General features: G+C 37.8%; 2 protein-coding genes across 4 annotated transcripts in view; one reads left to right on the forward strand and one right to left on the reverse strand.

Annotated features, from left to right (window-relative positions):
- Nucleotides 1-18,029, reverse strand: part of LOC139975748 (cholecystokinin receptor-like) — a 140,036-nt gene extending 122,007 nt beyond the window's left edge. For 2 of the 3 annotated variants that reach the window (XM_071983883.1, XM_071983893.1), the window contains exon 1: nt 17,757-18,027. The gene's annotated coding sequence lies outside the window, so the exon portion shown is untranslated. Of the gene's footprint in view, nt 1-17,756 lie in introns of all 3 variants that reach the window. The other variant, XM_071983904.1, reaches the window with a different exon arrangement.
- LOC139975765 (galanin receptor 2a-like) overlaps nt 1-18,601 on the forward strand; it is a 195,724-nt gene that overhangs the window by 113,935 nt on the left and 63,188 nt on the right. The window lies entirely within an intron of this gene.

Genomic DNA, 18,601 nt, shown 5'->3' on the forward strand with positions numbered 1-18,601 from the left:
TCGATAATTTTATTCGAATTTTACAAGTACAGCCTGAACTTCTAAATGTAACAATCGTTAATGTATTTCATTCATTAGAAGATTTAGTAACGACTAGTTACAGTAAAGCAGATTATTCAGTTTGCATAGAACTGTTTCATGATTGTAATTGGGAATGTGTATTGTCACTGGTGTGGGTCACGTGACGTCAGGATGCGGTGACGACCGCTCTGCTTTATCCAAGGGCGTAGGAACCGGGGGGGCTGTGAAAAATGTGGAGGGGCGGAAGTATCATTCCGCCCCCCGCTCCGCAAGTCTGAAAACCCCTTTTTCATTTCCAAATGAGAAAAAAAAATCATTTGGAGCACCAAATTGCATCTAAGGCCAGGTGAAAATACAAAATTAAGTTTACAAAATGGAGTGGGTGTTGAAGTGTGCTATATTGCACCAAATTGCATCTGAGGCTACCTGGAAATGGAAAAAATTCAAAGGGGAGAGGGACACCCCCTCCCCTTAGACCCATAGACGTACGAGGCGGGGCAGACTGCCCCGTAATTTCCAGAGGACAAGAAATTCGGGCAAAAGTCCTAAAAAATTCGGGCAGCCTAAGAGGAGATTTTTTTTTATAAATATGCAGTAGCTTGCCCGGATCTTTTTCAAAGTTTTGCCCGACAATTCCATGTTTACTTTATTTAGCATCATGATGCCCGAATATTTCCGTGTAACACAACCGTAAGCGCAGCTCATCTGGGCTACCACGCTTTTTGCACGATCATTTTTTTTTCTAACTAGTCAACTGTACACCTGGACATTTCCGACATGAGTGTATATACGAAACATTTTCCCTTTTTCATGGATGGTAAGGGGGTGGGGGAGGGGGTGCCTACAAGCCTAGAAGTACAGGTTTATCATATTCTTTGTTATATTTTATACTTTTTTTGTGAGACAAATTGCAGTCTCACCTGACACAGCGACATTATCCCGCCTACGTGTCGTTGAACAATGTATGTTTTTCTGGAGGTAGCTGAGTACTGTGTTAAAATAATAAATACGGTAACTGAAAAGGAGCTTAAAAAATATACTGTCCTATTTTTCCCCTTCAAAGTGATGTTACCATTTTTCTTCTTCTAATTTACCAAATTTTTGGGGAAGTGTAAATTTCTAAAACGTGAGGTTATAAAATAAAGAATGTTTTGAGGCTTGCAAGGCCTCAGAAGTGCCATTTCCTGCCATCTGAGAGGCATTTTTTGCCAAAAATTTTCTTGTACGCTACGCGCCAACCGATGGTGGCGCTCCACTTAGATAGTGTCACGGGAACTTTCGGGCACAAAAATTTCTGCCCCCCCAAACTGAAATAGTCCCATACGCCTATGCTAAGACCACTCCCCAGACCGCCCATCAGTCTTCAGCCCCCCACTCAAAAGTACCTTCCTACGCCACTGGCTTTATCCAGAATAGACACTGTAGAGTCTGTTGTAAAGTCTCGAGTCTGTACTAGTTTCTAGGAAGGGTACTCAAGTGAATATTCGAGTACTCATTCTGGTCAATTTTAATTGTGCATCAGATAATTTATGCGTTTCTGATTCGTTTACAAATCCTCCTATTTTGAAGACTCGCCTGTTCTTTGGGGGATTCCCCACTCCTCTTAAACTAGCTAGTCATGTACATTAGCCTATACTTAAGATACTAATCGCCAACCATACGATTAAAGTGAACCCCTTCAAGTACTAGAGTTAGTCATGTACAGTATAGCCTATACTTAAGATACTATACGCCAACCATACGATTAAGTGTTCTTCTTCAAGTACTAGAGTTAGTTATGTACAGTATAACCTATACTTATGATACTATCCACCAACCATACGATTAAGTGTACTCCTTCAAGTATTAGAGTTAGCCATGTACATACTCGTATATACGTTATTTTACTTAAAGGTAATGATATATCGAGTCACTGAGAACATTGTACTCTTTCGGGTACTCATGGATTTGTACTCACACTTAAAATGGTTATATTTCTCTGTTTAATTTGGTCAAAACATATGAGAAAAGTTTGCAAAGAATCGAGCTATCTCATTGTCTAGCTTTAAGCTTGTCATTGAATTAATTGAATGAATAGAGTACAATCTCTTTTTGAGGTCATCTATAAGAGATTGTCTTCACGAATGAGTCATGTCATATTTCTCTTAAGTCATATTTTCTGGTTTTGATCGCAGACATATCTGTCTTTCAACTTCTTAAATTAAACTTCAATCAAGCAAACTAAGGCAAAGCTAAGTAAACGGCCGAGGGCTATAGAAAATAGCAAATATAGCAAAATTCTGAGTTTGTTTCTTTTGACTATGAGAAAATCTGTTCAGATATATATCTTGACTTCCCGCGACAACTTGACAAAAGTTAAGAAACTTAAAGGGATTTTGATTTTAATTGTAAACACGATATCAAAAGAAATGACAGAATGGACGAAACTGCAGGGAAATCGACTCATGTAAACCTATACACTATAATAATGCTCATTGTAAATGATGAAGTTAATGAATGATGTGTGCATGTTAAGCACTTTAACTGATCTACCCTGTATCTTATCTTCCTCTTCCTCTCGTATCCTCCTTCCCTCCTTCCCTTTCTCATTCTCTCTCCTCCCATTCCCTTCCTCTCTCCTCCGAATCCCTTCCTTTTTGCGTACCATCTCCCTTCTATTCCCCTTCCTCTCCACATACCCCTCCCTCCCTCCCTCCCTCCCTCCCTCCCTCCCTCCCTCCCTCCCTCCCTCCCTCCCTCCCTCCCTCCCTCCCTCCCTCCCTCCCTCCCTCCCTCCCTCCCTCCCTCCCTCCCTCCCTCCCTCCCTCCCTCCCTCCCTCCCTCCCTCCCTCCCTCCCTCCCTCCCTCCCTCCCTCCCTCCCTCCCTCCCTCCCTCCCTCCCTCCCTCCCTCCCTCCCTCCCTCCCTCCCTCCCTCCCTCCCTCCCTCCCTCCCTCCCTCCCTCCCTCCCTCCCTCCCTCCCTCCCTCCCTCCCTCCCTCCCTCCCTCCCTCCCTCCCTCCCTCCCTCCCTCCCTCCCTCCCTCCCTCCCTCCCTCCCTCCCTCCCTCCCTCCCTCCCTCCCTCCCTCCCTCCCTCCCTCCCTCCCTCCCTCCCTCCCTCCCTCCCTCCCTCGATGTCAACAATTTCTGTCATAAATTACTCCTTTGAGGGACATCGACGTTGTATAGTTATTGCGTCATGTATTATTACACTAGTATTAATTTGCAACCCGACACAATTGATTGACGTCACGAATGAACCCCCCCCCCCCCCCGACCCCCTCTCCGATCGTTATCCTTTCTCTACTTTCGTGAATTGTAAGGTTTGGAGCTAAAAGTCATTTAAAGGTGAAATCTAACTTTATCAAGATAAGTCAGTTTGAGTGATTTAAATCTTGACTGTCGTATTGTAACTTCCCATTCCTCCTAAGGATATTTTTGACATTCAGAAAATATGATATTGTTTGTCACTAAATACTAATTGGCTCCCAACGATGCTGAAATCCAATCATCAATTTTTTTATTTTTGTTTTGCCATGGAAACTCTCCCATCTCCGGTGGGAAAAGGAGAGTCAAATAGTGCGCGCAGAACAGACACACACCAAAAACTAAAAAAAAATTAAAAAAATAAGGAAAAAGAAAGTAAGAAAGAAAACACGAAATGGATTTATTCTGCAAACAGATTAACACCGTACGTACATCATCCATACTGTTAATAATTTAATATTCGTAATATACAGCCGGTTGAAAAGTTCTAAATCTTTTCCAAACTTAATTATTGGTTCCAGAAAGTTGTGGTGACAAATCGATTTTTCAGAGCACTTTTCTTTTTTGCAATGTTACAGGTGGCAGGTCTCTCACACTCTTGTATTACATTTACATCTATCAGGAATATGAAATATTAAAACACGATCGGAGCACCAAGGATCGTTAGAATCCAAAGTTAAAGCATCTTTGGGATTTATTCGGTTAAATTACCAAAATGTTTAGCAAAATCATGGACGAATCAATAATCTCACCGGTTCAAAAACATGACAAATATGAAAGAACGAAAATGACATTAAATAACGAAAATTTAAAGATTACATTCGAAATTTAAAAAAAAAAATCGTTTTATTTAACAATTATATCTATAGAATAAATTTGGTTAACAATGCTTGAAGCCTTTCTTTCATTATTTAACATGAAACTTGACCATCTGGTCAATTTAAGATTATAACTGCATTGTTATCAGGGCAGGTTGCAGTGGCGGAGCGTCCATACAGTCAGAGGGGCGGATGCGCCCCCCCCCCCCTGACGGGACTCAAATGGACTGCTGGCGCCCTTTTCAGCTTTTTACCACTTTTTACTTATTCGCGATTATTGACTTTTTATTGCGCTCTCAAATACCTATTAACATTTGTCACATTTTGTTGGTGTAATTTTCTGACAAAACGGCGATGACACCTATTTATTCTTCGTTTATCTGCAAATTAGCAAGGCCCGGAAAGGGTCATTTTCGGCGATCTAGGCAGTATCTTTACTCAAAAAAATTCTGTACGCTCCGCGCCAACCTGTGGTGGTGCTCCGCTTAGATAGTGTCTAAAGCGCCCCTACAGACCATTCTCGCCCCCCCCCTGACCAATACCCCTAGCTCCGCCAACTGGCAGGTTGGGCCGCCAAACTGGCACATGGAGACATGGGTGGTTCATGCCCTCAGTTCCACCCCACCAGTTTGGTGAAAAACTTCAAATGTTCCCTCTTTCCTAAATTATATTAAGTGGCCTTTATGTTAATGGGAAAATACCCTTTTCCCATTCCCATAGCGAAAATTGGCCTTCTTGTTACAGACGCAGTAACTTGTATAGTTGTAAAATGAAGAAAAATGTTACTAGAAAGTGCTCTTGCGTTGAAGAACTAAAAAAATTAATTTACAATTTTCTTTTTGGTGGCATGATTTGACTTGATTTAATGATTTGTCGTATCACATAAAATGTGATTGCAAAAACTTTTTTGTTACCTGCAAGATGTTCTCCCACAACATGGAGAAATTTTTTTCTTCTTATGAAATGCATAGTCGCACATACGTAAACAATGCCATCTGCGGCTATGTTAACGACCGTGCGTCTATATGTGACACACCATTATCGTCACATTTTTAGAGCATATGACCTAGTTAGAAGCTTATACAGGGCGATGACAGATTAAAGCACAATCAAGGTCTCATTTTCATTCGAATACAATTCGATTAATTTACAACATGAATCGGTCAAACTTACCCATAGCTTTGTCTGAATTAGAAAATAAGCAAATGTTCTTTACAAAATGACGATTTTTTTCTGATTTATCGATTTCCTATGTAGCGCCATCGTTTTTGTTTCCAAAGAAGGACTGGTTAGAAATGACTGGAACAACCACTCGTTGGACTGTTCGTTTTTTGTATGTTTTTTTTCGGGAGGGGGGTGGGGTGGGGATGGGAAGCTCGTAGCATTAGATGCATTCCTGCATAAATTGTTGGTCCCACGAAAGGTACCGTATCAATCTAGTTTTGGCAATCTCGTATAGTTTTCATTTCAGCCATCTGTCTGGTTGCTGGCTCAAGTGTTTAGTATAAACCCGATATGAGATTCCTTTTGTATCGTACTATAAGGCATTACACTGTTTCTCACTGAAGCCTCACCAACATTAAATTATGCCGTCAAAACTTACAGTAGACAGTTTTAATGAAGCGAGGATCCTTGATGGAACGTATATTGAGCTTCAACGTTACCGTAACCAGCATAGATGTCACGGTCTTGCTCTTACGAAACTTGCATCAAAATCTATAGTGCATCCGCACGCTATTTACGTCACATCTCTGCGACACACAATGCAATAACATTTCATCAGTGTACTGAAGATTGATTTGTTCGTTCGTTTTTCTCGCTGTGGGAGGGGAAGGTGAGGCGGGGTGGGGGAGGGTTGGGGGGGCTCTCCACTGGGGCTCCATTGTTTCTACATCTCTAACACCTCTGTCCCTGGTCTGCGTAATTATTCACCTACATCAATCCGTAAGTTATTTGTAAGATATAAGAGGCAACAAACATGTTTACTAATATGACGTAGACATACGGGGGTGGGGGGGGGGGGGCAGTGAAGAGGCTAAAACAGCAGAAAATGTAGACATTGTAACATTCTCAGAGGTAATCAAACTGACTGGTGCACGTGGTAACCCACAAGGCAACACTAACACAATGTTAATAAGCGTATAGCAAGAACACCTGCCGATTCAACATTAACACCCGTAAGCAGATCTTATTCTTCTTCTTCGGCTTATTTGTACAGTTTTTTTTTTTTGGCTTTTTGCTTCAAGTGATTGATTTCAAAATCTGTGTTTGTAGACGTGCCTGGCTAGACCGATTCGCATCATGTAAAATATTGATGTGACGTATCAATGCGTATGCTGAATACACTCACGGCTGTTATGAATGTACAGCGAAACAGCTGCAGGAAAAAAATACGAATCGTTATTCGCGGCAAGTTATTATAAGGGAACTTTCTTCGTTTGATAAAATGTGCCACATTGTAAATACGTACATTTTTCCCCCTTTCTTTGCCCCCTATTTCTTTGATCTTTTGATATTGGTTGGGATCCAGGCACCTTTGTTCTGTTCCCTTCATTTATCATATAATCCAAACATGTGCAATAACAATCGATTTTGATTATTTACGTGGTGAAAGGCTTAAGTTCTAAAGAGGGCAGTATGCATCAATAATTTAGGCATGTGTTCTAACGTTTGATATAACTTGTACAAGGAAACAGTGAAACAGGTGCGGGGAGAGGGTGCAAGGGGGGGGGGGGTCCTGCTTCAGAGTAATAGACAACCAGGGGCTGATCCAGGATTTGAAGGAGGGTCCCTGGTGGCAACGGTGTGGTTGAAGCCCTCACCCATGACGATGGGGGGGGGGGGGGTCTTAGTATTATCCCGAAGAAAACACACTTTTATTGTTCATTCGTAGGAATGTTTAGGATAATTACAATAATGACAACCTATGTCTTGCTTTGTAATTTTTTGGGTTGGAAAAAAGGGGAGTGAGAGATGTGCACCCCCTCCCCCCCCCCACCCCACCGGCAGAATACTTAGATGAAATCAAGTTAGAGGTTCAGCTGCCATATTAGGTAAAGGACGCCATCAGGAGTAAGTTATATAATAGATCGGATACTGGCCTAGTTTCTACAGCAAATAGTCTCTGAGCCTTTACTTTACAATCACTTAAATGAAATTACCTAGGCTCAGTGACAACACAGAATAGAGGAATCTCTTAATTACTGTTTACAATCTATGAAAGGATTATCAAAATAGGATAAATAGTAAACAATTGAAATAAGTCCCAACGAAAACACTTACATTATGCAAGATTTAATATGAAGCCTCTGGTTTAGTATTTGTGGGATCTTAAAGGGGCAATGCTATTCCTTTCGCTAGAAAGCAACGCAGTACTACATTGTGTTCATATTCACGGAACGCCAAAAAGGCAAGTAGCTTTGCAAGGCGAAATTGCTAATAGATATCATAAAATTGGACAGGACCTCCATAGATTATGAGTGCTCATGACCTAAATTATTGTAATTGTATTTAGTAGTACCAACGTATTTGAGAAAACATATGAAATCAAATATTTCGATTGAAACACTGAACAAATTCAATCATAAACATGCAATCAAACCGCCAAGAATGTAGTTTTAATGGACAAAGTTAATTAAAGTAGATTAATTAGTGGTGAGATCATTTCTTGGGCTGTTCTGTCGCGAAAATGAATAAATGACAAATTCGTCATATTTTAGCCGTATAAAATAACACGTTGAAGATGTTTTGATAGCAACCAGCGCAGTTTGTGAGCTTGTCTTTGAGAGTTTCGTATAAACTTTGTTATACTCACGATGAAGATTTCCAACTAGTTAATTCCTGATTCAAAGACTCATCGGTTTATTGTTTTCAATGCATACATTGTTTGATCTGTTATTTATTTGTTTATCACTATCTACCAAGAAGTTCAATTTACAAACAGATTGATCGCAGTTTCAAATATTAAACTATTACAGCATTTTTTTCCCCCGTCAGCTGTTCACGTCAATACTTAAAGATAAAATCAAGTAAAACCAAGACCTTGTATGAATTTGAACAATTCTGAAATATATCTGAGATTAGTGGCGGCAAGATGTTATCACTTCCAAGACAAAAAAATAACCCATCGATGGAAATAATGAAATTCCAGTGTTCTTTATTCGTTTATTTGTCTGGTCTTTATCATGTATCGTGGGCGATTCATTTATCGTGTCTATTTGCTAATGCAAATATAAATGACATAAGTTATCCTTCAAACAGCCATGAGTTCGATTCATTAGCAAGGATAAAATCGGCTATAAAGTCCCGGCTGCATGCATCGTAAATATACCCCACCGGCAACGTTTTTTTTTTTTTATGATGGATCGTTGATCCAAAAGGAAATCCTGCCAATTTTGAATTAAATGAAACAATCGTCTTAATGGAGTAAGAGAGTTTAACCAAGCCAACACATTTTGTTCAACGAAGCTGACCAGATTTGTGTGTGTAATAACTGTGAATAATTTAAAGATTTCACCGAGCATCGTGAAACAAACATCTTATTATACTTAAGAATTATAACTGCAGTGGCCTTCTGAATAATAAAGACGTTTACCAAAAAAAACACAGATAACTTTGATAATTCAGTGACAAAACTATCCATGCTTGCGTGAATCCACCAAATTCGAAAACGCTTTCTTGTTTCCTTTCTTATCCTTATGGGTTGATAATCAAATCTGCCACAAAATGTCAATCAGTGTTGCATTAAATCACTGCATAATCGCAGAAGAAGAAGCGTTTTGTTATAGATATAAAAACACGCCTTAATAATATGTAATTCTGTAATAAACTAACAACACGCAATTTTACAGTTTACGTCATTCTTTCGGTCTTCATCATTTTTTTTTTTTTTTTTTTTTGTGCTTTAAATCTGTTTTCCATCGTGTGTCCTTTTGCTGCAATTTTCTGTCGATTTGGTGCGAATTATCTAAAACATAAAAAGGAAGTCCTTGCTTGCTAGATCTTTATGAGTGTTTTTGTTTTTTAAAGATGGTCTAATTTATGGACAGTGCATTAGATTGAATACTCAATCTAAGTAAGTATATAAGCTTTAAATCTGATAGCTTGGGATGTTGACCTTACAGGCTAATACTATAGCTTGAGTCGATTAGTTTAAATCTAATGAGATTTACCTCTAATTATATATATATATATATATATATATATATATATATATATATATATATATATATATATATATATATATATATATATATTATATTAATATAAATTATAAAGAAAACTAGTTGAAATTAGTGAATCAAATATGTGGCACAATAAAGCCATCGTCTGTCAACAACATCGTCATAGACCCACGGCCCGCTCTCTTATAAACCACCCCGCACCCAACGGGGCACCACCCTTCCGCCGAATTCATGTAAGGAAACTGATTAAAAATAGGTTTATTTTGAACCTTCTGAGACGGAAAAGCATCTTAAACGTTTCGGAACTGCGCCCCTGATATCCGACGTGATAATGTCACATCTCAGTTCAGGTGACTTGGTTAGAGCTCTGTTTTTACCTCCATGGTTAGAGTAATCCGTCGTTTTTTGATTATTTGACGTAAAATGTACTTGTAACTTCACGTAAAACCACACATTATCAATCATTTCTGATTACTTTCATATTAATCACTGCGTAAAATATTGCATAATATATTTAGGTAGCTGACATAAAGCCCACGTTGAGTACCGTACCTCACACTGCAGCATTGGTACTTGCTATCTTTTCTAACTGATCTGATTTATCGGTCTGTGCTAGACGCCGCAGTTCAGCCACTTTGAATAATGAAACTCAGTCTATGAAATACTGAGAATGTAATTGTATTAGGCTCGCTGACATATAAAGGAGCGGTGTTTATCAAAGTTAACAATTATACTAAAAGCCTTTAAAAAGTACAACATGCATTCATGTATTATTATTATTATTATTATCAGTCGCTGCTTCATATCCGTGAGATATCCACTGAGTGATTCGATGTAATGATACCCTGCACTACCGAATGCATAGAGGAAAATGCTTGGTTAATGGGCCGTACTGTCCAGGAATTGATACGATAGTAAGCTAACCCTTAGTATTTTAAACATACCGGATCCTAGCCTATATATAATAACGGATGCTTAACCACGGTTCGCTCAAGTTCATATTTCTTTTCACGCACCGCTATCTTTGTATATTTTTTTATCAGCTTGTCAATCCGTCCGCGGGCAATACTTGCATTTTAATCATTCCTTGTTTACTTTACCTAATCACGCTGAGATGCGCCGTGCAAGTTAATTCGTTGCCTGCGTTACGACGTGAGCCTGCCATGGACTTGTACTATAGATGCATAACTTAACAGGCTGTAATATACAATACCATCTGTACTATCCAATAGAGGACATATCACTACGGATAGTTATTTCTTCTACCCCTCCCCCCTCCCCTCCCCTTCCCCACCTACCCCTCCCCTTCCCCACCTACCCCTCCCCAATCTCAGAAAGAGAGAGATAGAGAAATCCAAAACTGTGACAGCTATTCATCTCAGTTGTATTTTTGCGTTGTGCTATATGTTTGTAAAATTTCGACCAACCTACGTAATATTTGTACAGCAGTTGTACCCTCCCTACCTCCACCAGTCCCCTTTGTTAATTTCAAATTTAACGCAACACCATATACTGTAACCCCATTGAATCACGTTTCAAGGTAATGGTAGAAAGGTTCAAGACCAAACATTCGAAATTTTAAGCTACACAAGTCTTAAGTCAAGACTAAGAATCTTTTTTTCTTGGCCGGAAAGATCCCAACAACCTTCCAGTTTTGTGGCCCGCACTTGTTTAGTTTCCAAAGCCTCCAGTGTGGTACACTACAGACTATATTTCACCTGGTCTAAAACATGAAATTTGTCAAATTGGCAATAGCTTATCTTGTACATATATAGCAATAACCCCGCCCCAACACCCTCGGCCCCACCCCCTCTCCCTACCCCGCACCCCGTTAAGTCCAAAAGCAATTTGTGCCACAATTATTTTAACAGCGCTATCTGTTGTGAAACAAACAGTGAATCTATCGATGCATTGAATCATCACTGCGATACCAATTAGACAAATCCCTAAGAGTGTCCTTTGTGGTCATTTATTTGTTAACAGTGTGACGTCACGGTACTTTGTAAAACACAAACAGCTACATTAAACACATATATTAGCAGCAAATTGCCTATAATTGCACCTGACCTAAACATATAGCCTACCTTTAAACTACATTTATATAGCATCATTAAGACGATTGTTTTTAATTCCCATGTTCCATAAGTAATATTTCATTACGTTATCTTCTCGAACATTTAAATTGAATTTGACTAAATTGTACATTGAATCTACATAATACCATAGAAGTGGTAAATGTAAAACACAAGATAAAATTTATTTATAGCATTCACATCGTATAATTATGACCAAGCATATAGAACCTACAGCTCTGTTTGTTATCATCACGTGACATTACTTGATGATCCTGTTTAGTAATTCGTTCACCTATCCATCGACGCAGCTAAGATAACTTGAAGTGGAATACAAACACACAAACTCGTACATAGGGCTGTAAAATTAAGAAATTGACTGTTAGTATATATAGTAAACGTTTGTAAGTAACTTCGGACACTCCTGTAGTAAATACTTACTGGACCACGAAGTTGAATCCAGACACATTGTGTATCCCTACCATTGGTATTATTTTGTTGTGTTTTATTGCTATCTGCATGCACACGTACCTTACATAGCAATGGTACAGGGCTATGGCATCAAAACGACGGGGTTACTTCTTGTCAAGGAAACCATGGAACAATGAAACTGATACATCATTGGCTGGCAGAATGAGGGGTTGCGGAGGGCGGAGGGGGGGGGGGGCTGGGAGCAAGAGGAGTGGTGGGAAGGGTGCGTCACTATTCATGGTAGCGTGTCCTCACCTGTGTATGTATATACCTATGGTGTATTTGATGCTTCTTTTTGAAGTAACATGATATACTTCAGAGGGGAGTGAGGGAAGAGGGAAGGGGAGGAGAAGGGAGGGGAAGGGAAGGAAAAATCAAAATTTAGAAGAAAAATTTTGCCCGGGAAATGCCCTCAATAACAGCCAATGGAACTACCTCATACGAAAAAAGGTCTAGCATTTTATGATTCGTAGGAACCGGTCGTAACGGTATACCGGCCACATATATAAGCTGACTATTGAGTTTACATGCTAATGTAAATATAAACATTCAATATTGTGGACACGTATACAAGGTATAAGGCCGGTCAAAATACGTTCATTTGAAATATTCTGGTATTTCAATAAAATAAATAAATCATCTGAACTGGTCCCCTGCTCCATACCATTCTTGTAAAAGTACGTTCATGCTACGAACACGGTGACAATTAAATTGTAATTTCGTCCCGAGTGAGTTAATGTGGACGTCCTTGTTTAAAGTCAATAGGTTTCAATATTATAGAACTAAATAAACATAACGGGAACACACATATACAGATACACAGACATCCCGGTTACCTCGCGTTATTCAAAAATACATATTTCTGAAAATCTAGATCAATAAAGAAAATAAGTTGTAAAACAAATCAGTCTGTAATAAATATTTATTCTTTAATGAAAAGAAATGGATTTCTAGATTTTTCATTTTATATTTCAATTTCCGTCTCTTGTGTGATTCTTATTCTTATTCATTTTTTTTTTTCCTTTTGAGATCTTGATATGATTTTATCACATTTTTAATCCAACGCAAGGTCACATTTTCTCACATGGGAGAAACAGTTACCACACTTGACATCGTCCACGGACTTGGGCGGTACTAGACACGTTTCGAAATCTCCCAAGAGAGAAGGTTTAGAGAAATTGGAGGTGAACACAGGAAGACCAAAATGGAAATCTTTTCTTAACTTATACTGAACCCACTCTCTCAAGTTTCTGAAGGACACTAACGCTGTATTTATAAAAACGCTCTGAAATAATGGACATGAATTTCCGAGTAGAGACGTTAGGGTGTCTGCAGTGTGTGTTTATGTTTTTAAATCCTTTGAGTCATGTCCGGGGTTAAGGAGATGCTGTTGCGTCACTTGCTAAAAGAAAATAATTGAATAATATTTCGTAAAAATGAAAAAGTTCGAGTACAGGAAACTCCCTCAGTTTCATGAATTTAAAGTTCGGTTTTATTGATTTAACTTCCGGTATTTCAAATGCTTCATGTTTGGGCCTTGCCATACGTGTAGCAGTTCTACGATCGTACAGGTTAAGCAGATCATTTTAAAGTGGAATGCTGTGCGGAAAAAGTTTGTTTTTTATCAGAATTTTGAAACGTCACTAGCTGCCCAGGTGTTTTATTGACTTAATCCCAGAAAGCATTCAAAGTTGCATTTGTTTTGCCTGGCTAAGATTTGACTACACTTAAGGCACGCCCCCTTCTGCCAGCTGTCCCATCGACTCCGGTGATTGGTGGATTCTTATGTTGGCGTATCGATGCGTCGTGCGGCATCTGATTAAAGTGTTTTCGGTTACACATAGCATACATCTCATACGAACAACGTATATTTGCAAGAAGTATGATCTTTAGGGCTTTGATTTAATGAGAAGTACTTTTAGTCAATTGCTAAATATTATGCCCCCACCCCTCCCTTCCCTATTAACTTATCCATACTGTACCATTTTTTAAAACTTTTCTTCACCTCTGTTCCCTTCTTAAACTTTCTTGCAGTTCATTTTTCGGCTACATTATCTATATGGTTCACACGCTGTTATTACCGTAATCTAAATTTTTATTTATTTTAACACGGAACTGTGAGAGCAATTTCAAATCATCTTAAAAATAAATGTTGGCTCAAACCGGAAGTAGAAACACCATTTAAACTTATTACTCGGCGGATGCAAAGAAGACATATTAGTTTCACTTTGGTTTTCCGTTACGGCAGTCAGAAACCACCGGCAAAGTATATGCTATAAGTCTTGCGGTTGGTTAATGCTGATATGCACGATATCGTTAAAATCCACCTGCCTGAGCTTCCTTATGTTATAATAATAATATATCCCTAATTTACCGGTCATGGGATCCTCTCAGTCAAGTTAGAAATGTCGATTTGCCCGGTACAAGAACCGAACGTTAGAAACATTTCGGAAACAATCCAACAAGTTACATGCATGTATTGGCTAGTCTAGGAGAGTAACAAAGTCCAGTCAATTCTTATACACAAAGTAACCTAATTACACCGGTTATGATATATATAGATTTAAAATCAGCTTTTCAGTTTTACCCTATTGTTATTACACTGATACCGCCCAATTTATTTTAATACAACAGTAAGCTACTAAGGTAGATTTCGTGTAAGGATTTCAATAATCTTGTTGTAACACTTTCGTTTAAAAAAAAAAACACGATACATCTTCTTTACCTGCGTAGTCTGCTGCTTTAAAGTCTGATACATATAATTATCTAAGCGGAAGTGACGTAAGTAATAACTCGTTGCGACCATAAGGTCACTAGCTTGTATACCGACAAACTTGTAACTATAGATCGTACTTCTTCACCGGGACCCCGCAATTACTATAGTTACAAGTTTGTCGGTATACAAGCTAGTGACCTTATGGTCGCAACGAGTTATTACTTACGTCACTTCCGCTTAGATAATTATATGTATCAGACTTTGATCTATATATAGATCGTACTTCTTCACCGGGACCCCGCAATTACAGAAAATAATGAAAAATGTGTGCTAATGGCATCATTAAGACGTCGGGGAATAACAAAGAAGAAAACAGTCAGCAGTGTTTTACACAGAAGGCTGTACTAGTATACTTTGAATCAACCTTTTATACGAATTCGAATCAAAGTTATGAGACTCGGTTTTCTGTTATTTTGGCAGGCAGTACCAGTACTTCTTTGAGCACATTTCCTTGGTTGGGTTTTAGTATGACGTGACTGCAATCATATCGTGTAACATTCACACGTTTGTGACTGAACAGCTCTTCAATTTAACGTAGAGTGTACTGAATATATATATATATATATATATATATATAGTGCTATAGAGTACACAATTTAAGATTACAATTATTTTGAGTGCTCATAATTAGCGAGGCGTGAACCGTTTAGTCCAATACAGAAGATGTTTTGTCCCTCAAATTTAACATAACACCAGTTGATGCAATAACAGTAACCAGTTGATACAATGCTAATACCACTCTATATCAATTTATACATTTTCATACTTTATACTTATCATATATTATCATACTTATATACATTATACATTATCATACTATATGCCACTCTTTATACTGTCATCGATATAAAAAGGTACATTTTATGAAAACCAGTCAACTGATTGGTTGTACTAAACACCACATTAGTATATTGTTGTGTAGCAAATTTTAAAGCCAATTACAGCTGTAATAAGTGTGAGAAAACGGATCGTAAACGGGCTATAAGAATAAACTTAATTGAGGTAAATACTTAATGGTCTAATGACTTATTTTATTGGGATTTGTCTAACAAGAGCAACCATGCAGAATTTTTTTCCCTGGATGAGTAAACATCTGTGTATGGACGGCAACTATTTCGAGAATAACATAAATAAATTATAGGCGAAGGGCATATAGATATAACAAAGGGGTCGAATCACTGTATACAGTTCAAAGCATGCATTTGCAATCCATTTCAGTCCATTACAATTGACCGAGCTACGTCAGAATTGGTCAAAAACCTCAAGGTTTACAAATTAAAATTAATATAATAAATCACATATTTTACACATTTTCTGCATTGTACTAATTCGCAAACCTGGAACATCCAAAAAGTTGTTTCCCACATACTGGCTGATTATTTACTTCATAATTAGAACCGGTATATAAGCTACTATAGTATAGTCTCATATTACCATAAAGAATGGTTTTGTGATAATATTCTGTAATTCATATATATATACATATGATATATATATGTATATGATATTTTACTCTATGGAGGATGACAAGCTACTTATCCAAGACTGTAAATGATCAACATTTATTGAGCGTGTCCACAATGATCAACATTTATTGAGCGTGTCCACAACGATCAACATTTATTGAGAGTATCCACAATGATCAACATTTATTGAGAGTATCCACAATGATCAACATTTATTGAGAGTGTCCACAATGATCAACATTTACAGAGAGTGTCCAAAATGATCAACATTAATTGAGAGTGTCCACAACGATCAATATTTATTGAGAGTATCCACAATGATCAACATTTATTGAGAGTATCCACAATGATCAACATTTATTGAGAGTGTCCAAAGTGATCAACATTTATTGAGAGTGTCCACAATGATCAACAGTCATTGAGAGTGTCCACAATGATCAACATTTATTGAGAGTATCCACAATGATCAACATTTATTGAGAGTGTCCACAATGATCAACATTTACAGAGAGTGTCCAAAATGATCAACATTTATTGAGAGTGTCCAAAGTGATCAACATTTATTGAGAGTGTCCAAAATGATCAACATTTACTCTTTACGATAAGACATGTCTACTATATGATCACTCTTTTGGAAAGCGATTAAAGTGTTTTCTTCAAACATTCAAAGTGAATTCTAACAATATAGATTGCCGATACTATTATTATAGATCTAAGCTGTCATAAAGTGACTCTTAGAGAAGAGTTACTATTCTGAACACTCTCTAAGATTGTTGTCTCTCTCTCTCTATATGAAATAAAGCTCGTATGTAAAAAAGAAAAAAAATGAGGACAGTATCCTGCCTACACTTTCTTCAATATATTCTTGGACTCAAATATAGTAACTTAGTTCATTTAGTTTGCCTCGAGGTTCCGAAATTCTCATTAATAGATTAAGATTAGATTACAGAATCTGAACTGACAAATTAAGGAGGAATTCTTACAATTCAATGAAGATATCGTATGATTTTGCTTACCCGACAGTATCTTTCCAAATTGTGTACAGAGTAAACTGTATATTCTCTATTGCAGCCGTGGGGCTTTTATCTCTACTGCACCCGATACACACATATATATATGTATATATATATAAGAAAACAACAGAACGAGATACAACTAACCTCATGTCCTATATTTAAACGAGTCACATTGTATCATATAAGGCAGACGACACTATTTTAATTATGTCTGTATTCCCACAGAACAGAAATAGAACTTCATCACCTATAATTAACTATATACATTTATAGATGTAATATACACCTTTAGTAGTGCCCTGCAGGGCATAGCCGAACGGATGTTATTTTGTCTTGTCATCCAAGTGAATGATATAATAGAATAACTTCTAACAGGTTGAAATACCAGAGAAAAGCCTTATTACGATATTTCAAACATATAGCTCCATATCCGAGTGAATTATAATACTTGCGACTGTTAACACATTACATTGAAGCTACATGGATTCGTCACGCTTGGTTCGTGCAATGTATAGTGGTTACATATTTGGAAGCACTTCGTTGCTGGATGGTATAATAAAAGGTTAGACTTGTGTTTATTGTAACAAGTTATCATGTTTAACTATCTATGACAATATAGGAGTGGGGGACTGAATGTCGAAAATCATTCAACAAAACAAAAAATGTATATAAAAGCAACAATACTTACCTACAGCTCGTTCAGTCAACTGTTAATTGTATAGGTTTGTATAAGATATTGCCTACACCACTAGCTCCATTTCCATGTGATAAAAACCCCGAACAAACTGTTACCGAGAGATCTGGATAAGTTTAATCCGTTGTCGGAGGCTTGAAGAGAACCTTAAATATGTAAAGCCCTTCTATACACACTTATAAACAATTCACAAGGGATAAGTTGAAACTGGGTCTTATCGATAAGAAGTAAGTGCGACGACGATTGAATAACCCCCTATTAAGACTAAACTGATAAGAACCTTTGGACTCGGAAAGCTTGTTTATGGCAGGAAAGGTTAATTGGTCATTTTGGCAAGCTCGATGAGCCGAGGACGCCAATGTTGGATGATAGAATCTATCACTGAGACGTATGAGGGTCATTTAGTCTTTATTAAACACACACAACTTTGACGAAACCCCTTTCGTCTGTTTGCAATAATGAAATATTATACAAGAATGCGCGGACTCCTTCTTCAGAAGACCGTTTTATTAAATTAATCTACAAAGAATACTTATCAAGGTCTGTAAATAAACGCTCCCTTTGGGAAAAGAGGGTAGCGTCCTAGATAATATATGTGTACCTATATGACCTCATTTTATTTTTTATTTATGTTATTATATTGATAGGGAGGGGCAACTGACTTCGAAAATCAGTGTTGAGAAAGTAGAACAGAATGTATCCAATTGCCCATATAACTTTATGTGTTGTGTTGTGCGGCGAACAAATCATGGACGCCATCAATTATTTAATTAATTGAACTTATTAATGATGTGAGAACATATAAAGGGATTACTTAGCTTGAACAATTACATCATATG

The sequence above is a fragment of the Apostichopus japonicus genome, chromosome 2, assembly GCF_037975245.1.
Source record: "Apostichopus japonicus isolate 1M-3 chromosome 2, ASM3797524v1, whole genome shotgun sequence".
Taxonomy (NCBI): Eukaryota; Metazoa; Echinodermata; class Holothuroidea; order Aspidochirotida; family Stichopodidae; genus Apostichopus; species Apostichopus japonicus.